The sequence below is a fragment of the Papaver somniferum genome, unplaced genomic scaffold, assembly GCF_003573695.1.
Source record: "Papaver somniferum cultivar HN1 unplaced genomic scaffold, ASM357369v1 unplaced-scaffold_103, whole genome shotgun sequence".
Classification (NCBI taxonomy): Eukaryota; Viridiplantae; Streptophyta; class Magnoliopsida; order Ranunculales; family Papaveraceae; genus Papaver; species Papaver somniferum.
Window position 1 is genome coordinate 1084228 of NW_020619159.1, and position 20589 is coordinate 1104816.

The 20589-nt window shown below is 36.7% G+C and overlaps 1 long non-coding RNA gene across 1 annotated transcript; it reads left to right on the forward strand.

Moving 5' to 3' along the window:
* The first annotated feature begins 1191 nt into the window (after window positions 1-1191).
* Window positions 1192-2557, forward strand: LOC113327542. The gene is made up of 2 exons (XR_003348992.1): window positions 1192-1841; window positions 2247-2557. It is a non-coding gene; the product is annotated as an uncharacterized LOC113327542 (long non-coding RNA).
* The last annotated feature ends 18032 nt before the right edge of the window (window positions 2558-20589 follow it).

Genomic DNA, 20589 nt, shown 5'->3' on the forward strand with positions numbered 1-20589 from the left:
TTGTTTCATTATTCTAGTACCATCTACATAAATTTTAATCTGTTCTAAAATCTGACCACCTTATGCTTGCAAGTTAAGTTGTTCTTCTAAATCTTGTCTTAGTTCGGAATCTAGGGAGATCTTGCTCGAAGTTTAACTCATGTTGATAAATTTTCCAGGTGTTTCGATTTTCCTTACCTCTGGTGAATGCTCAAAAAATAGCTAGTTTAGGATGGACTTTTCTTTTTCCTCTTTAGTGTATTTTGAACCTGTATTAATGAGGCAGTGGGGGTAATTGGGTTTAGTACCTCTTGTAAAAAAAAAAACTATTTTTGGGGAATAAGAATTTCTTTGATAATTGTAATTAATATTTTTCTTTTAATCCAATGCCATCAACTATGTAGTACGGTTCGCGGGAGTTGTCTCATTTGTTAAAAAAAATTTTTTAAAGAAAAAGAGTGTTTTTATAGTTTAGATTGTGGCAAGTAACGACTTAACTTTTTGCAATAGTCACGGTTGGGCTTATGTAAAAATGATGGTTGTTACGGTCTGCAAGAGATGGTTGTCTGGTGAGATTTAGAAGCTGAAATAGGTAGTTGTTAGTTGATGGCTGAGAGTATACAGTGATAAGAAGATATGGGTTATGCCTGATGGATGATTGCAAATGGAGGTTTGTTGCTCTAAAAGGAATTGCTACAGTTCTGGTGGAGATACCGCAATATAATAAATGACCTGTGAATTTAGATGTATGTTTAGGACTGTGCAGGGATGTGGAGAATGTTTGTGTTGCTATCGGTGGTTGCTTAAATGGGTTATGAATTAGTGTTGAGTTGAGCAGGTGCTGGATGAACTGGCAGAGATGGTCCTTGAGCTGCAGTTTTGTGATGGTGATTTACAAAAGTTGAAATTGGAAAAATGGCTTGAGGAAATGGTGGATGGAGCAAGTCAGGGCTATGGTGAATGGGTGTGTGTGAATGACATTTTAGGAAGTGAAAACTACAGCCAAACTCATTTTACAGATTTCTTCCACTATGAAACCCACGCTCAGAAAAGTTCAGACGCGCACCTATTTTCTGGGATAAAATTTCTCCCGCACGCAGAATTTTTAAAATTGTTTCTTCGCTTATTCTTCCTCGTTTTTCTTTCATTGCTTCTTTTATTCTTCTTTCCTAATATTTTTTTTTTTGGATTCGAAATCAATCAGAGAAGAAATGGGTTTTGGCTAGGGTTTTGCTATGGTAATCGAATTGAGAAATTGGAGTTCAAAAAGGAATCTGAGAAGGGGATTTGAACCGAGAGAAGTTTTGGCTCGAATATGAGAAGTTACTGGTACTATAAAAGATAAATCTGAGATAGAGAAGTTGGTGTTGTTGTACGTCAGAATTAGGGTTGGATTGAAGGTTAGATCGAGGATTGGAGACAAAATTGTTGCAGTGAAGAAAGTCGATTGAATTGAAATGAGTTTGATTGATTCATGGCTGTGAACGAGTAAGTTTTGCAGCGGATTGGTTTCGAAGCTCAATGGAAGAAGAAGAAGAGAAATGAGGTATTGTTGTTCCCATGGATTAATGGGTTTCTGGTTGAATCTGCAATGACAAAGACGATAATAAATTGAAGCGATTTCTGCTGATAGTGAGATTGTGAAGCAGATGCTGGTGGTGCTGCAATTCAGAAGAGATGAACGAGATATTGAATCTGATATTGTTAATGTGTTGGTGGTTGAAATGGGATCTGTTGCTGGTAGATTTGAGAGATGGATTTCGAATTGGATTTCTAAAATTCCCTCTCATTTCCGTAGAGAGGCGTTCAACCTCCATTGATGAATCAACACCATCCCTGCTGAACCAATGCTCCCCAACCAGGTACTATAAACAATGTTTTCTATTTAACAAAGATAGATAAATCATTTTAGTTTCAAAAATTTACTCTGTTAAACAAAGTTGATTTTACATTTAGGGTTTCTTCAAATTCATTTTAGAACCCCAAATAAAAGACACTCTTGAAGATTAGCATGCATTAGTTTGTTCACATTGGAATGTGCCACATGATACCAAAACCAATAATAGTTGAACCTCTCTGTCCGTTTATCACCTGGCTGGCCATATTTCCATTATTTTAATCTATTTCAAATCGTGTATGGTCATCAGTTCACTTATCAAATGTCAAATTTCATTTCTAGATGTCTAAAAGAACTCGTTTATCTCACCTCTACATATTTGTTAATTCTTAACTTAACAAAAACAATAATGCTGTATCATTGTTATTAGGTGGATATATGTATGGGTATCGAATTATTATCAATGCTTAGTGTCTGAACATTTGACTCCACATCAATGGATTTCGAATTGGTGGATTTGACAGAATAGGCAGATGAAGTTGTTGCCGTTCAAATTGAGGATGCATGTTAAACTGGGTAAGAAATTATAGATGGGTTTGTGATGATGTGAACCAGAGAAGATGAGTGTGATGTTGTTGAGAAAATGGGTTGTCAAATTGAGTACCAGAAGTTGAGTTTGGATGATGATCGTTGTTATAAAAATAGGGAAAGAGAAGCACAAATTACTGATGTGCAATACAGGGAAAGAAAAGCACATAATATGTTATGCATTTATAAAAATAGCTATATAATATGTTTTTCATTTACAAAAATGGATGCATAACCTATTATGCATCTACAAAATTTGTTTCATAACTTGTTATACAGTCCAGAAAACGGTTGCATAACACGTTATGCAGCAAATTTTCTGTCACTATTATAACCAACAAAAACAAAGACTGCATAACTTGTCATGTACCTACAATAATATCTGCATAACATGTTATGCAGTCGCGAAAATAGAGGCATAGCCTGTTATGCATCCGAAAATACGGCTGCATAATGCATTATGCATCGAGAAAATTGTTGCACAATCTTTTATGCATTGAGAAAATAGATGCATAATGCATTATGCATCTATTTTTTATGTACGCACTAATACAATGGCTAGATAACTTGTTATAGATGCATAATTTGTTATGCAGTGGAGAAAATGGTTGCATAATTCGTTATGCGTCTGCATAATGCGTTATGCATACTTTTTGGTGGTTGCATAATGGTTATGTATCAAGTTTTCGAAAATTTTGCCTAAAATGATGATCACCTCCGATTTTTGCGTGAAAAACAAAATTTTGATATTGTTGTTTGTACTTGTTGTGTAGCTCTCTTAAAAAGATTTACAACGATATAAAATTTGTAAAATTCCAAGGCGCAATTTTTTAGATATGTTATATCCAAATTGCGTTGTCGATTATACCCTTGATGCATAACCTGTTATGTAGACGTTTTTCAAAATTTCATATAATTATGGGTGTCACAGAAATTATTATGGGTGTCACGGTACCTAAAATTAATTGTGGGCCTGACAATGAGAATATTATTTTTTTGGATCTGAGCCTAATTTTCCCTTTTGGAAATGAGCTATGCTGTGTTCCTGGTGGTATTGGTGTTGGCTGGAGTTGGTTATCAGTTTAACGAGACTGGCCAACTAAATAAGCTTGTGTGGGTTGGGCTATGACAGAATGGGCTTGATCGAGATTGGGAAAGGTTAGGCCTTGGCGAGATTCAGAAATACGTGATTTTGCGAAAGAAGGTCAATAAAAGGGAAGAGAACACCCATAGAAGAGGATTTTTATTCTATGATCTCTTCTTCTACTTGTTTTCAAGGGTTTAGAACATGATGCTTTCTTCTTTGGTTTTTGTTATGAACTTCATTAACACAAGTAGATAATTTATTTTTATTGGTTAAAGATGTGGTTGGATTTTGCAAGTCATCGTTGTCGTATGTGTCAAAAGTAAATTACTTTCTCACTGCTCAAAATATTAAATATAGCAAAGGAAAGAAAGGATCGTTCCCAAATAGTGGACTAAGGTTGTCAAGTTGTTTCGATTTCCTATAATAACAATTGGGGGGTTTTCTGATTTTAATATAACTAGTCGTACGATGCACGGGTTTATTTATTGTTATGGAATATTGGACACTGGTTATATAATATTATATAAAAAAAGTAAAAAAAACTGATGGCTAAACAAATATCTTGGTATAAGAAAATGAAATGAACAAAAAAAGCTAAAGTAAACTTCATGGGAAACAATGCAATGAAAAATTAATTCTTCTTACCATTCCTCTTTCCTTTGTCTCCACTTTATCTTGGTAAGGAACGATTAATATCTTGGTAATGAAGCGTATTTCTATGCAAGGAACTATTGATGTCGTGGTTGTGGAGTGGCTTTCTGTTCCATGTACCAGTATATTTCTTTTGTAAGCATATTACTACAATCAATAAAAAGAATAGTTATTAGGATAACTAATTTTTGATACCTTTTTATGGAGCTCCTCTATGATACAACCCATGAACTCTTCTCATGATCCGTCCATAAGAACAAGCACTGCAATGTAAGTGTTATCCAACACTTTGGGATGAAATTTGATAGTTCAAACTTCATATTCTTTTTTTGGAATTTTTTATACGTACATTGGTTTAGTTGACGACTCCAAAGTTATGCATCAACGCAGTATGACTGATTATCCTGCGTACGATGTTGGTATTACATGTGCAACAGTTCATGTAATAATAATCCTTTCTTTCAACTAAACTAACTGCATTTGCTTCACAAAACAACGTTTTTTATTTTCTGCACAGACTGTTAATTAATATTCCATGCAACGATTTGATTTCAAAATATGCGAACTTTAAAAAAATAAATTATCTTGTTACGGATTGCATCCAAGACAGATGCCGCCATGTTGAAAACAATTAACAATAACTTAGTATTAAAAATAAGCGAGACACGGACCCGAATCTCGAGAAATAGCTTCGTTTTTTTTTGGTAAGATAGATTCCTATTGTTTGGCTCCAAATCCTATATTTCTTAAATCTCTTTTTCGCCAGTCTCCCCCATTCATTGGACGCCACGTGGATTATATTTGAACATGACATTATCTTCTCTCTATCCAACTATTCCAATGACTATGTTAAATATAATCTTCTCAGAATAAAAATTGTGATTCATCACTCTCAAAAAGAAAAGGGTTTTCAAGAGTGAAAAATAGATGTGCTGAGAACTGAAGGTCATTGAAGAGAAATGACAGATTTTTCAGAAAGAATGAACCAAGATATTCATCACAAAGACAGTTAAAATTAATGGGTTTCTTCATTGATTTGATTTGAGAGATTTTTTTATTAAATCCTATTGGTGCTTAACATTTCCAAAACATGATTTAGGTAACGATCATAATAATTTTCTCTTTTTTGATAGGTTCACCAATTATGCTTTTTTTTTCTTCTCATTTTCTGATCAATGATTTATCACTCATCAATTGAATAATTATTTCGGAAAGACGCATCGGCATAAAATTTATTTCCATGATTTGAAAGAACATGATCTTGAGGTAATATTTCTATATTTCTTAAATAAGAGCATCTCCAATGGTGTCTGGGTATATATCCTATGTGGAAACCTAAAATTAGGCATTTAATTAACATTATGTATATATAGAATCCTGTTTTGATAAGCATCTCCTGTGGTAGTTATGTCAATATCTATTTTAATACAATGCCATTTAGTTATAGGTTACTTAATCTAAAATGTAGGTCAAAATAATTATAAACAAATTTTTTTTATGACGTGGGTATGGATGAGAGTATCTAAATTTAGATATTCTCATCCAAACTCAAACCACCAACTCATACTAATTTTTGATTATCCAGCTACCATTGGAGAAAGTTTTTTTTATGTTAGAGTATCTAAAATCCTACATGACACCAATTTTTTAGAGACCCAAACTCTATTGGAGATGCTCTAAGAATCCAATAAAAACTATAATATGTTGTAAAATCAAATAATCAACATGGCTGACTTGTGAGTGGCCGAGACATGGCACAAATAGATCAAGGGACAGAGCATCCGGTGCCAAGCTCCGTATACATTCGTGAGGAGTATAATTCGGACTAAAATTGAGCAATTTTAATTTGTATTTACGGCAACAAAGATCTCTGTTTATGGAAAAGATTGTGGAAAATATAGCTACAAAAATTTATTTATCTTGTAAAATATTGTGGAAAATATCTACTACATTAATGAACTACTTTGCTCTCTGGTAATCAATTTGAGTGAGAAATTGTACAACCACACATGTTAAAAATCATTTCATCGAGTCATCCAATCCCACCAACTCACACGTCATATTCACGCATAGTAGTAATTTGAATAAAATTTGGATTATGAAAAAGTAGATGCTCACTTGTGTTTTACCCATCTACAGTACCTTAGTGATTGGAACACTAAATGACCTTGCAACTTGTTTGTTGCCAATCAAGATGTTGCCTTTCGTTTCGTTTTATACAATGTACAGAACTCGCTGGTCATTATGAATAAGCATATTCTTGCGCAAAAGTAGGCAATCGGCTGCTGGAAAAAATAAGCATATCCTAGGGAAAAGGACTAATTTCCCCTAACTGTATATTCCTTCCCAATCCTTACACAATGTAAATTTTGCAGCCTAGAAAAGTATCGTACTCCTTCAACGGAACCAATATACACCAAATAACAACCCTTGGAAAAAATGGAAGGAAGAATAGAAAAAAGTATGATTTCGTTACCATATGTTTAAGTCATGAACAACTGCAAAACAAAGTTGAAAGAATTTCTTGTTTAACTAATATAATAAAAAATAAATCAATTAAAGAGATTCTGAAAAATTTCTCAGCACATTAAAATGACTTCAACTGAAAAAAAGATAGAAAAAAAGATTCTAAAATGTCTTTCATTTGGTGGATATTCTACGTGACCTATTGCTATAACAAAGCAATATCGAGTTTAAAGGTTATATAAAATAAAAATAAAATCAGAAAACATAGGTTTATGTGTTGAGATATATGTTTTGAATAAGAATGAAAACTCAAAATATAGTAGAATGAGTCCAAACTAACCTTGAATTCACTATTAATCTCGGCTAAACCAACGGCAAAACATTATGTGAAAGCACCAAAAGGTTTTCCCAATAGGAATTGTCCATAAATTTTCTCTCTTTTATCAACTTTGCATTCCATCATTCTCTATAGGTAAAAGAGGGGAGAAGGAAAAGACGATTTAAAGAGATGGAAATTTACCAATACCTTCCACGGTAAAAGACGGGTAGAAAAAAGGACATCGCTCTATATCGATAAAAAAATGGAGAAACGAATAGGAAAAGAAGATCGAGAGAGACGGATATTTACCAATTTTTTCGATGCGAAGATCTGTTTGAAATAACATTTACAATGATAATCAACCTTTCCACGATACCTACAAAACAACAACAGATCCGGGATCAGACAACAAAACGCAAAAAAAAAAAAAAAACCGAAGCCGCCATTAGAAGAGAGAAGCGGCCTCGACGGGATCGGCTTATGCTCGGAGTTTTATATATTATCCATGAATAAAAAGATTTTGTTTAATAAAGAGATTTTGTTTAAATAAAGAGACATATCTAAGAATATAGAAGAATTATATCTTTTTGGCCAACTGCATTAAACCTATTGCATTATTTTTTGGTAAGCTCAAACTACGAAAATCATGGGTTTACCTGTTTTGTTATTTTTTACCAATGATATTTTAATGTAAATATCATGCACAAAATATTTTTGCCACTTCGGTAGACACGCTGCTCTTAGGAAGCAGTGCTAGAGCATCTCGGTTCGAGTCCGAGTGGCGGCATCTTCTAAAATTAAAATAGAATAAAATAAAACAAAACAAAAAATATATTATATTTTTGGATACCCACTATATTTTCAAATACCTACATTTATTTGGTAAGTTATTTTTCTAAAATAATTTTGAAAAATCTTCCACATTTTCAGAGAAAGAAATTTCTTTTATTTGTTTAACTTTTTCTATGGAATGAAAATATTAAGAAAATTCATCGATTGCACTTTTTTAACTACATTTTTTGTTTTAAGTTTGTCTAAATCATGCTTTAATACCCGCGATTTTTTATTAACGATTTTGTATTTCGATTATTTTGCAGGATTAAATATCGATTTTTTGAAGAAGATAAGCACGTTTTAATCTACAGGTAAGCATCCAACACTCTAAATATTTTGATTATTTTCTTGTTTTAGAAGTTAAAGATGAATTAAAAAAATTCGTCTACAGGATTAACATCAGACAAGAAACTTGTCGGGAGCCTAGCCACATGCTGGGCTCCAACCACTTTTTGAACTAGCACACTTCACCTATGGAAAAGGAAATCCCTAATATGCACATTAGCGTCATGGATAGCCATGTAGTTGCGAATTCGTTTAATGAAGCCCGTCGTTGCGACTCGAAGCTCACCAAGAGTAGTAAAATCCAAAGCTTCAAATCCATCGCCTTGAGAGGTTCACTTGTCTAAGTACTTAGTGTTCTTACGAGCAACCGCATCCTTGATGGCTTGCCCCAGCTCCAAAGCACGATTATTACCTCCTGCAAAGGGTGAAACAATAGTCACATCCAGGCAAACATCACGACCATTATTCCAGTTGAGTACCAGAATATTCGCAGGTCTCAGAGAGGTGCCATTATTAGCAATAAGACCCAAATCCACCTCCTTACGTGCCGGTACCCCATCCCGATAACACATGTCTGCGATCGTATCACGCATCAAATCATGTCGAAACTTTAGACCCACTTCATTCGCACAGTGCACATCATGATCACTAAAAATGTCAATCTATCTGTTGCAAAAGGGGCACATGCTGGCCGACTCAAATAGGGGAATACCAAGTCTGTAACAAAGTACCACACTGAACTGCCTTGCACCAATGTGTTGATTTAAGCCATCTATTGGAACATCCAATAAGAAATCCAGAGCGTGCTTCAGTTGGTTACTTTGCCAGAGCATCAAATCGCGTTCAGACAACTCGAAAGTGGATGTCAAGTTCTTCTTTACTGCGTCAAAATAGACAACTGTCAAGGTTTTCATTGAGTGAGTGGCAGATCTATCAACGCATATAGGAGAAACATGACTACAAACCGAATTAAAAGAAGCAGCAGCTCGCATTAGATGGGCGCTAAAACCACTGATACCCGTGCGCCTCAAGATAACAGACTGGAGCTCAAGAGTCTGAAGACACGACGCTAAATAGCAGTAATGTGTAGTATCTTGCATCGAGTAGACTCCAAAACCACCTAACCTGAGCGGCAGGGTAGCAAATATCTTCTGCAAAGGACCGAAACCAGACCCATCCCCTGTGATCACGTGACGCAGGAACTTATAAAGCCGAGCGTCGAACAAATCTTGAGCCTCATGTAAGCAGTCATGTATGGTGGTTCGTAAATCAAAGTACAAACGAGAAACTCCTGCATAATTTCTAAACAAAAGAAGTTCACACTGTGGATCTTCAAGTTTCTAAACCGCATCAATGATGTCCACAGTTTTATGCACTCTCTTCACAACCAAATCGGCATTGAATTGGGCATCGAGACTGACCGGAGCCCCCAGCATCTTAAACCCTCTCTGGCCTGCTAATATCTGAAGGGAACACACCCTCATTGGCTGCTCTAGGATCCGGGGAGGGCCAGAATATTTCAGTCTTCTTGATGTTTAAGAACAACCCCCTAGCAACAACTTCCTCTTGTATAATTTGCAGTGCTTTCGCAACCATCATAGTGTCCCCAATCACCGTACTATCATCCAGGTACCAGGCTTGCAGTTCTAAGTCATATCGTTTGACAATACTCAATATTAAGGGGTGGAGAGTAAGGGAAAACAAAAGTGGTCCCAAAGGATCACCTTGTTGCACTCCCTGTGCAGAAGAAAGCATATGATCCATGTAGTATAGTCGCGCCGGTGAAGCATAGCAAAACTCAACCCATCGGGATATAGAGGGACATAAACTACGTACCTCATCAATCATGGCAGTTCTGTTAATGAGATTGAATGCATTAGAGAAGTCCACCAACAACATGGAGAGATTATTCTGATTCCCTTTTTCTTTTAGCATACGATTTACTGCATGTAAAATCGCCTCCCCACCACATTTAGCACCCACGCCAAACAGGAAATCACCAAGGTAAGAATTCATCTCTTGGCTAACATAAGAGGCAACACACTTGGAGATGAGTCTCCTCCAAATTGTCCCAACAGCAATGGGACGTAAGCCACCACCTGGCTTGGTAAGTGGGGTGAGAGGAGCACTGGCAACAAATTCTCCTAAAAAGGAAGGGCAAGATCCTGAGAGCCACAAGTTAACCATATCAGTGATGGACACAATTAAATCATCCGATAAAACAACAGCAGACCCACTGAGTACGTCAAGAAGGTGTTGCGCACGGAATCCATCTCTACCACAGGAGGTTCCTTTAGGAAAACTCCCCAGCCTACTCATAACCAGTTCAGTAGAAGCTATCATGACGTCATGAGGGGGTATAGAAGATGGAATAGATGTCCGGCCAACAGTGGGGTGTTTGTGACGCAGCTCAGCTAAGGTATCATCATTATTCAGTGCGACTCCACTCGAGGTAAGAGTCCGGATTGCGGCAGCATACAACCCACTCCTGAGCTTACTCCTTCACAGCCTCAGGTTTGTGGCCTCCCGACTTTCCCAGTTGGCTTTCTTCTTTGCTTTCTCAAGTGTTATTTTCCTCTCTTCATGTTGCTCGAGTACCTCCTGGATTAACAGAACACATCCATTAGGTTCAGACCATACGCGCAGGGCATGGTTAACCGATTTTAATTTGCATCTTTTTCCGTGTGCTTGTCTTCTCTTCTTGACAAGACTCGGCAACATGGAGTGTACATATAGGAAACAACAGGAGCTGTAACCAAGGTGCAAGGTCGACAGGCCTGGCAACTACTCCCTGCAAAACAGCTTTGAAAGTACGTGCAAAGTGTAATCTTCACTTAGCTGAGATGCTCGAAATAGTAGGTATCTGAGATAGAAACACTGTGTTCAATATCTCAAGACACAGGGTAGGAGTAGCGACCTCAAACTCATCTGCAAATGGAACATCAATTCTAACAGGAGCATCCACTCCGTGAATAGAAACTGAAGAAGGAGCTGGTTCATGCATATCCAGATGTTGACATTTCTTCCCCAAGGCATATATGTGCATGCAGTGAGTGCAAAGCAAACCTTCTAGATGCTGCAATGTCCCCTCCCAAGCGTGGTAAACTTTGTGGAAGCTGCGCAACCTCTCACGACATCTATCAGTTCCCCTTTCCCTTTTCTAATGAAGATTATTCAAATGATTGAACAAAGACACCTTCAATAAACCTTTTCCACCAACGCCGTTTTTGCACCCATCCAAACCCTTAAAAGGACATTGGAACAGATCACTTCTACCACCAGAAACACCATCTCTAGGGCTAGCACCGGGGATAACAAACACAACAGGCGCTGTGGAGTTCAAAGGAGTGTTTGTTCTCGGCATCAGAGAAAAACCCTAAAAAAAACCCTAAGGGGGAAGCTAACGCCGATGAAGCAAAAAACGGATCAGGTTAACTGGTATCCTTAAGATCAGCTGATGGAGGAGAAAAGAATGAGGAATCGCGGGCAAAGGAGAGATCAAAGGGAGATGGTTTGATCAGATGAAAACCAATAACCAAGAGATCGCCTCCAATCGCCTGAAAAAAACCCTCCGGAAAAAACGGCCCCTCCGGGCAAATTTAAGTTCATAAGAATTGCAATTTTTATCGCATAAGATCTAGTTTAATTATCAATAGCTTAGAATTGTAATTAGGATTAGTTTAATTACAAAATGTGTAATTGGACACTGGACATTTTTTATCATTTTTATTTGATTGATTTAATTTTGTGATGGAATCGTGATGGTGATGGTGATGTGATTTTATTTTAGTTTTGTTTGAGAATATAAATGTTATGATTAAATATATCCAATTTTTTAATATATTTTTGGTATGATGAAACAGTGGATTTTCTGCTTAATTATATATATTTTTGGTACGTTATGAGATTTTTAAGATCTAGCTATTTTAGGCTAAAAAAATATTTAAGATTTAGCTATTTTATTATTGGAATAAAAAATATTCTCCTGATTTTTATTTGTTTAAATTTAATAAGTTTTCCAAAAAAGAAAAAACTGGTGGGGCCAGAATCAACCAGAAGCGAGAATTAACGTGGAGCTCCGGTGAATGAGAACGCTTTAAAAAACCCTGTTATTATATAGAGAATTAAAACTAAAAACGGGCACCTAGCTCAGATGGTCATCCCCGTTTCTCAGTAAGTTCCATGCGCTTCAGGAGGTCCCAGGTTCGAGCCCCTAATGGCGTAATATTGGAGGAATTAACTTGGAAGCTAGAGTTAGCTTGCTCCCCTTGTGACACAATCTCAGACCCCCATCCGCTTCGTCTCCTTTGGCCAGGTTACCTATGAGGCTCGCTTGTAGGCTAGCACAACAACCTGTTCAATTAATGTAGTAGTATGTTGTTGGAGATTAGCTTGTTAGGGTTCCAACTAGTTAATGAGCTTAATAGTTAATCACTAGTTGCTTGTAGTGATGCATCCTAGTAATCGCAAGTGATTTATGACCAGGATGCATCCGATTTAACAAAGGTCATAAATCACTTGCGATTACTAGGATGCATCACTACAAGCAATAACCACAATTATGCTACTTGCATTCAAGGTATACCACATTTGCGTATAATAAACCCTAAACTAGCAATAAATGTGAATGCAATCAATTGGCCACTCAACTAAACAAGCAATCAAATCATACATGGCGATAATTCTAGTGAATCATGATCGATAATTATGAGACAAAACCAATTTATTGAACAAGAAACATGCTTTGTGAAATCAAATTATATCAAAGGCCCTAGGATACCTTGATCGCAGGAATATCCCGCTAATTTCTTCTTGTCATCAACAAACACATTAAAATATGTGAATATGAATTCTATCTAAGAGAAAAACTTAACGTGTAAAAGCACTAATGAAGTTTAATTCCCTAGATGCATTAATGACGATGAAATCAGACCAATCAAAGCAATCGAACGTGTAAAGGCACTAATCCGATTTAACAAAGGTCATAAATCACTTACGATTACTAGGATGCATCACTACAAGCAATAACCACAATTATGCTACTTGCGTTCAAGGTATACCACATTTGCGTATAATAAACCCCAAACTAGCAATAGATGTGGATGCAATCAATTGGCCACTCAACTAAACAAGCAATCAAATCATACATGGCGATAATTCTAGTGAAGCATGATCGATAATTATGAGACAAAACTAATTTATTGAACAAGAAACATGCTTTGTGAAATCAAATTAATCCATAACTAATAATAAGATTAACTACTCATGTTAATGGGGTTCATAACAAGAATAAAAATAAAAGCTTTCATGTTTCTAAACCCTAGAATAAAAGTGGCAGCCAAAGATATTCTAATAGATAGATGTGAGACCCTTATATAGACTTCTTGTATTTCTGCTCACTGCTTCGACTGGTCGCAACTAGACCACATGCTTGTCTTAACTCGGCCCACAACTCTAGTCCAGCCCATTAGGTTCCTTACTTGCTATGCCTGTCAGTTTTGTGAAACTGACAAGGCAATTGAAGCATGTTCTACTTTCACCAGGCAACGACATGATTCACTCTCTTTCCTTTCAAACCTTTACACTACCAGTAAAACATGCACATCATTCAGTATCCAGGAATCCCATTGAAAACATCACCAACATACTCGAGCCAATTCCTTGTTCTTGCGAAAATATGCCCAAAAGTGTGACTCCGAACTCATATATCTCGCTGCCAACTCCTGCATCCAACACGCTTTACCTTTATGATTCAATAAACATTACCATACCCACTTTCGGTTCAGAAATCCACCAACTGGAACTAGTACCACCAGCTGACCATTTTCACTGCGTTTTCGCATTGTTTCTGCGGCTCAGGCCAAATCTCATACACCAGACTCACAACATCATCTCTGGAAGCTACTAACAACATGCCCTTCACTAGCAGCACCAATTTAACACCATTCTATACCTTCTGCGAATTCAACTCATTCCCTGCTACAGCCACAGGTCCATGCCTCCACTGCATTTCCATTACCATCATTGTTCTTTTATGCTCAACTGCAAATCACCAGGCTCAATCCATTCCATAATCATCAGTGCCTTCAATTGCATCGTCTTCTCTTGCTAGCATCACTTCCATCTCTGGAACAACATCTCAGCCTTGCAAAGTCAGCTCAAAACCAACCTCTTCATTCACCTTCTGTAGCTTCTTGCTTGAATTCAATAGCAACACCAAGTCCAGCTGCAATTTCCTACAAATCCATTTGCTCAATAACCAACACCATTTCCTTAGCCATCCAAGTTCAGTCCCATTTGTTCCCTGCACAGTTAAAGTCCATATTGCATCTTCAATCAATATTGCAGCATCACTGCATTCTGCACTTCAACATCCCAGTACCACCATCTATGACTGAGACTTCACCTGTAGCTGCATTCTGACTCCAACAAAACCCATAGCACCATTTACACTTTTTGCAGCTTCTTGAACCCTGCACAAAAGATCAACAATACCGACTTCTCTGCCTGTCATTCTTGAACTCAGCTGAACTTCAACAACAACACCACCAGAACCACCAACTCCGTTTAATTCACCATCACAGCTACTTCTTGTGCACCACTAGAGCCATAGCCTGCCATTCTCCGTATCATACAACACCACCAGCAGTTCAGCTCAATACCATTCCATGTAAACCTCAATGCCAACAACTGATCCGCAACCCCATAAATCTTTGAAGCTCTCAGAACCCATGTCCTTTCCTGACACCAGCATAACCACCTGAACTGTACATACCAGCTCTCCTCTGCCTCATACTCACTACTACATCCAACATTCCATTTCATCTTCTGTTGCTACAAGCAGCTATATGACCACCATCAACTCAAATTCCATTACCGACTGCAATATCATCTTCATGTTCAAGTTCTTCAATCTCAATACCTAATTCACACAAAACCCGTTCATTATCTCCTTCAGAAGTGAACCCATCTGCTCAAATCTCTAATTTCTGAGTTAATCTTTATCAACAGTTCACCACCATCTCTCCAATCATAGCCCACAATCAACATCATCAGATTCCCATCTCAACAAAGACAGCTTTAATTCAGACTTCTCATCTCTTCTATCTTTCACTCTAATCCCATGAATATCAGCATCACAACAAAACCCTAACCTCAATATCATCTCAACTTTTCTTCACTCCCGATGAAATTACTCAGCAAAAACCCAATCCATGATCAAATCGACAGCAGCAACAAAACCTCCATCAATCTCTCAAGTTCTTTATTACATTTCGAATTCCATCTCAATATGAGAACCCTAATTGTTCACCATTGATTCAGCTTATTCTTTTTGTCCTCTGTCTTATTTCACCAAATTAATAGAACCCATCATTTTTTCATCCTTCTAACACTGAATCTTATCATCTCTGTCTGAGTTCTCTTCCTTTCTCTGATAAACAGTGGAGCCGCCATCGGTTCAGGCAGAAGAAGAAAAATGATTTCTTCACTGAAACTTAGGTATTTTGTAGGAATCTGGATTTATACGCCCCAACTTTCGATAAGGGCCACCACAGTGAAGTCCACAAAACTCAGCTGGTCAGCTTGGCTCGGCTTAGCTCCCATCTCACTAGCCCGGGGAGTGAAAATTATTCTCTTTCTTTCGCTCCAAATGAGTAATTTCTCTTTCTTTTGTTCCAAATGACTCCAAAGTACCTAAACACTCAAACGTAAACATAAGATACAAAATCTACAAGAAAAGTAGCAAAGAAAGCATAAACAATAGATAATAATTAAGGTGTTTACGACACCTATCAGCAAGCATTCTATTTGATTGATGATTTAGTTTCCTCTCAATATTATCGTTCAATTTCTACGATTTATAACAATTGCATGATTGACGTATTGCAATATGATTGAATGTTTGTTTAGTTAAGTCTAGAATTGATTGAACTCACATCCATATCTATAGCTAATTTAAGGTTAATCATCGAGCGATAACCTTGAATACGAGTAGCATGATGTGATTACGGATAATAGTGATACTTTGTCGTAATCATATGTAGAACTTGACCTTTGTTCGAATTGTTTGCGCAGTGTATTTCAATTGCATTGATTAGCCTATTGGACCATTCTTAATGCATCTTTGGGAATTGAACTTGATTAACGCAAGGCGTCGGGTTATTCTCTGGGTAGTATTCATACGTGCATCGTTTTACATGTAAGTTTGATGATTTTAGGAAATTAACAGAGTAACTTGCTCTCTTGATACTTTAGGTCTTTTGATGATAGAAAGATTAAATATGAATTCTAATCATTCATTCAAATACTTGTTTACTATTTTTTTTAATTAAGCAACGCCCTTCAAAAAGGCTAATGATCCCCATCAACAATTGGCAACAGCCAGATTGCATGAACAGACCGATATATAGAGGATTTGTGAGTTTTAGCTCATTGGGAAAGCTCATGAGCAACAGAATTACAAACATGAGGTTGAAACGTAAGTAAACAAGCAACAAAAATATTGAATATCCTTAAAGATATCATCCGTTCTAGAGTCTCCATCAAACATGCCAGTCGAAAATTGGGTGATGAGATTCTTAGAACCACTTTCAATGAAGATGTGAGTAATATTTCGCTCCATAGATTTCTTCAAGACTGCCCAAATAGCTCTGGCTTCAGTATCTTCAGCAGAGTTTACTTCAAAAACTATAGACGCACAAAAGGAGGATTTTCTTGAAAAATCTCTCATCACATAGCCTGCACCATTGTTCCTAGATAAATTATCAAAGGCGCCATCAGTATTACATTTTATCTAACCAATGGGAGGGGGCATCCATTTGTCACAATGCGCAATGGTTATGGTGGGGAAGAAATGCAGCGTAAGCTTCCTAGTTAAAAGCATGGCTCTAGATCTATGCAAGACAACAAAATGTGTTTCCTTAGTGTTTTGAAAAACCAGGATATTTCTACTTTTTCAAAGGGACCAAAGCATAGAGACAAATAAGCATTGGGCATTTGGGCTTCATCAGGAAGCTTAGAACCAGGGTCAACAAGTCAAAACATCATTTAATCCAGCAAAGACTTGTTACTGAAATCCTGTGTATTAACACACACAGAAGAAAGAAACCAGACTAGACTAGCAAAAGGACAAAGTACTAAAGCATGCATAACGTATTTATGAGGATCATTACATCTAGAGCAATCAACAGTATGCATAGGCATTCTAGTATGCAAAACAATTCTAGTAGGTATGGCATTTCTAGCACCTTTCCAGGTAAAAACTTGAATTCTATAAGGAACTCTGGTTTCCAAATGCGTTTCCAAAGGTTACTACAAGGGGAAGACCTAAGTCCTCTAAGTCCCAAGTAAGCAGATTTATAGGTAAATCTACCATTCTTTGAAAGTTCCCAAGCCCTCCTACCAGGAGTACATAACTGGCTTAGGGGAATGGTGATGAGCTTCTTAACAGAAGCATCATCAAAGTGGGTATTTAATCTATTAATATCTAAAGATCTAGTAGTAGTATTAATAAAATAAGAAACTTTAAAATTAGGGTCAGGGGAAACAAGAGGATTATGAGTAGCAGATCCCAAAGTTGGAATCCATTTATCACAGCAAGGGTCAATAAATTGACCATCTCCCACAATCCAAGAAATAAAAGGTTTAATTAATTCTTTTATAGCATATAAACACTTCCAAGTCCAAGAGCAATTATTAGGACACTTAGCATTTAGAAAATCAGACCTGGGGAAATATCTAGCTTTAAGAGTGCTAACAAACAATTAGGATTTTTAATAATCCTCCAAGCATTCCTAGCTAACATAGCCAGATTGTTTACCTCAGCTTTCCTAAAACCTAGACCACCTTCAGATTTAGGTAAACAAAGAATATCCCAACCCAGAAGGTGCAGCTTCCTATCTTTTTGATCTAATGTCTCTCTCCACCAGAACTTGCAAAGATAGGAATCCATCTTTCTGCAAAGATATTTTAGAATAAGGAAAGCCCCCATTTGGTAAAGAGGGATAGACTGCTCAACATGTTTAATCAAGGATGTTATAACAGTCTGAGACAGAAGTTTGTGAAACCAAATGGGAATTCTGGCATCAACAGCTTGGAGAATACACATATGAGTCTGAATTTTACAAGCTTGAAAAACTGTAGGAGTACCCCAAGTATTTTTCTCCTAAGTCTTTATTTCTAATATCAAGGATGTCATAGAGTTGGTCTTTTAGAGAGCCTGCGATCTTCTTATTAAAAAGAATGCCAGACTTTTCAATGTTTATTTCTTGGCCAGGGGCCAAGCAATACGTTTGGAGGTACTCTTTGATAGTCTGAAATTCCTTGATAGTAGCTTTGGAAAACAGTAAGGAATCATCAGCAAATAAAAGATGTGTCATAACAGGGGCACCTTTACACACTTTTATGCCATCAACCAAACCTTTCTTGGTAAGAGTATCAATATAAGAAGACAAAGCCTCAGAACAAATGATGTACAGATAAGGAGACAAAGGATCTCCTTGTCTAAGACCTCTCTCAGGATTAATTAGACCAGTAGGGATGCCATTTAGGAGGACAAACAAAAAAACAGAAGAGACACAATGATTTATTAGTCTAACCCAATGATCGGTCATTCTTATTTTTTGTAAAACCTTTTCAAGAAAAGACTATTCCATCTTATCATAAGCTTTGGACATATCAAGTTTAATGGCAGCAGTGCCTTCAGGTTTCATATGGTGGTTAACAACAAATATAGCCTCATTGGCTAGAAGAATGTTATCAAAAATACTCCTCTTAGGAATAAAGGCACTTTGGTTTTGAGAAATAATGTCATTCATAAAAGGTTTTGGTCTATTTGCTAAGGTTTTAGAGAGAATCTTATAGATAAAGTTACAAAGACCAATATGCCTATATTGGGAGACTAATTCAGCAAGGGAAACTTTGGGAATAAGAGCAATATTAGTACGGTTAAAGACTTTAGCTATATGCCCAGTTCTAAAACAAGTCCGGGTCATATCAATAACAACATCACCAACAATATCCCCATGTTTTTGATAAAAAAAAGACCAGTGAAGACATCAGGGCCAGGGGCCTTCTTCCCTCCCATTTGGAAAACAACATTTTTAATTTCCTCACCTATAAGAGGGAAATTCAGATGAATGTTATTAGCCTCTGAAAATTTCATAAGGAGATCTTGGAGAATTTCATCCTGAAACTGTTGAGGATTTGAAGAATAAAGGGTTTTAAAGTAACCAATAAAGGAGTTTCCATTACTATCTCTATCAGTTAGAACAGAAGAGTCATTGATCCAACTAATGGCATTTATTTTCCTTCTGAAAAGAGTGACTCTATGAAAATATGGAGAATTCGATCTCCTTCCATAAGCCAAACCTCTCTGGATTTATCCTTCGGATACAGCTCCTCCAAATTATATAGGTATTCTAATATGGCTCTAAGTATGGAGATAGAGCTAGAGTCAGCAGGACTGGAAGTTTGAATTTCAACTAGTTTCTCTCTAATAGTGAAATATTAGTTTGTATGTTGCTAAAAGAGTATTTGTTCCAATCACGGAGGCCTTTTTTTTTTAGTATTTAACAGTTTAGCTTTACGTTTATAAATAGGAGATCCAACAACATTAACATACCAAGAGTTAGCTATTACTCCCTCCGTCCCACTTTTAAGTGACCTACTTTATAACTAAATTTAGTTATAAAGTAGGTCAATTAATAGTGGGACGGAGGTAGTATATCCCTACAAGTAGGGTCTTTTATTCACATGGCCATAAAATGAAGAGATCTAGGCATGCAAAACTCATCAAAGTTGAAACCTATATGCATAGGGCAATGGTCAGAAGAATCTCTAGGAAAATTATTAACACACAATTTAGGAAATAAAAGTTCAGCAGTACTATTAATGAGACATATATCCAGTCTCTCTAAAATAAAATCAGTACCTTGTTGCATATTGACCAGAAAAACCAGAATCATGTAAAGAAAAAACATTGCAAAAGTTTCTAAGATTCAAGAAGTCGGAGTCATCTACTTCTAAACCACCATTTTTATCTTCAGTTCCTAGGAGGGCATTGAAATCACCCACAAAGAAAACGAGTTCACCAGGGAAGATTTGTGGAATTTGACATTGGCCATCCCAAAAGGCATGTTTGAGACTACTATTAGATTCTCTATACATGAAGTGAATATGACAAAGTTTAGAGTGAATAATGTCACTAGTCGTAACATAGATGCCCCTTAAACTGGAGGATAAAATGTTAAGCTGAATCTCTTTTTTCCAAGCCAAAACTAAATCACCACTTTTTCCAAAACTGGGTACATGAAAGGTACAAGGAAACCCCATGTTTCTCATTTTCCTAACAATAGTATCTTTCTTCATTTTAGTCTAAGAAAGAAAGACTATATCAGGATTAATGTTCTTGCAAAGAATATTTATTTCTTTGTTAGCAGATTTTTCTAGTCCTCTACCATTCCAGCACAGAAGATTAACATTAAAGACAATACAAGCAAGCACATGATTGGAAGCAGAATTGGAAGCATTTAGGGGAAGGGA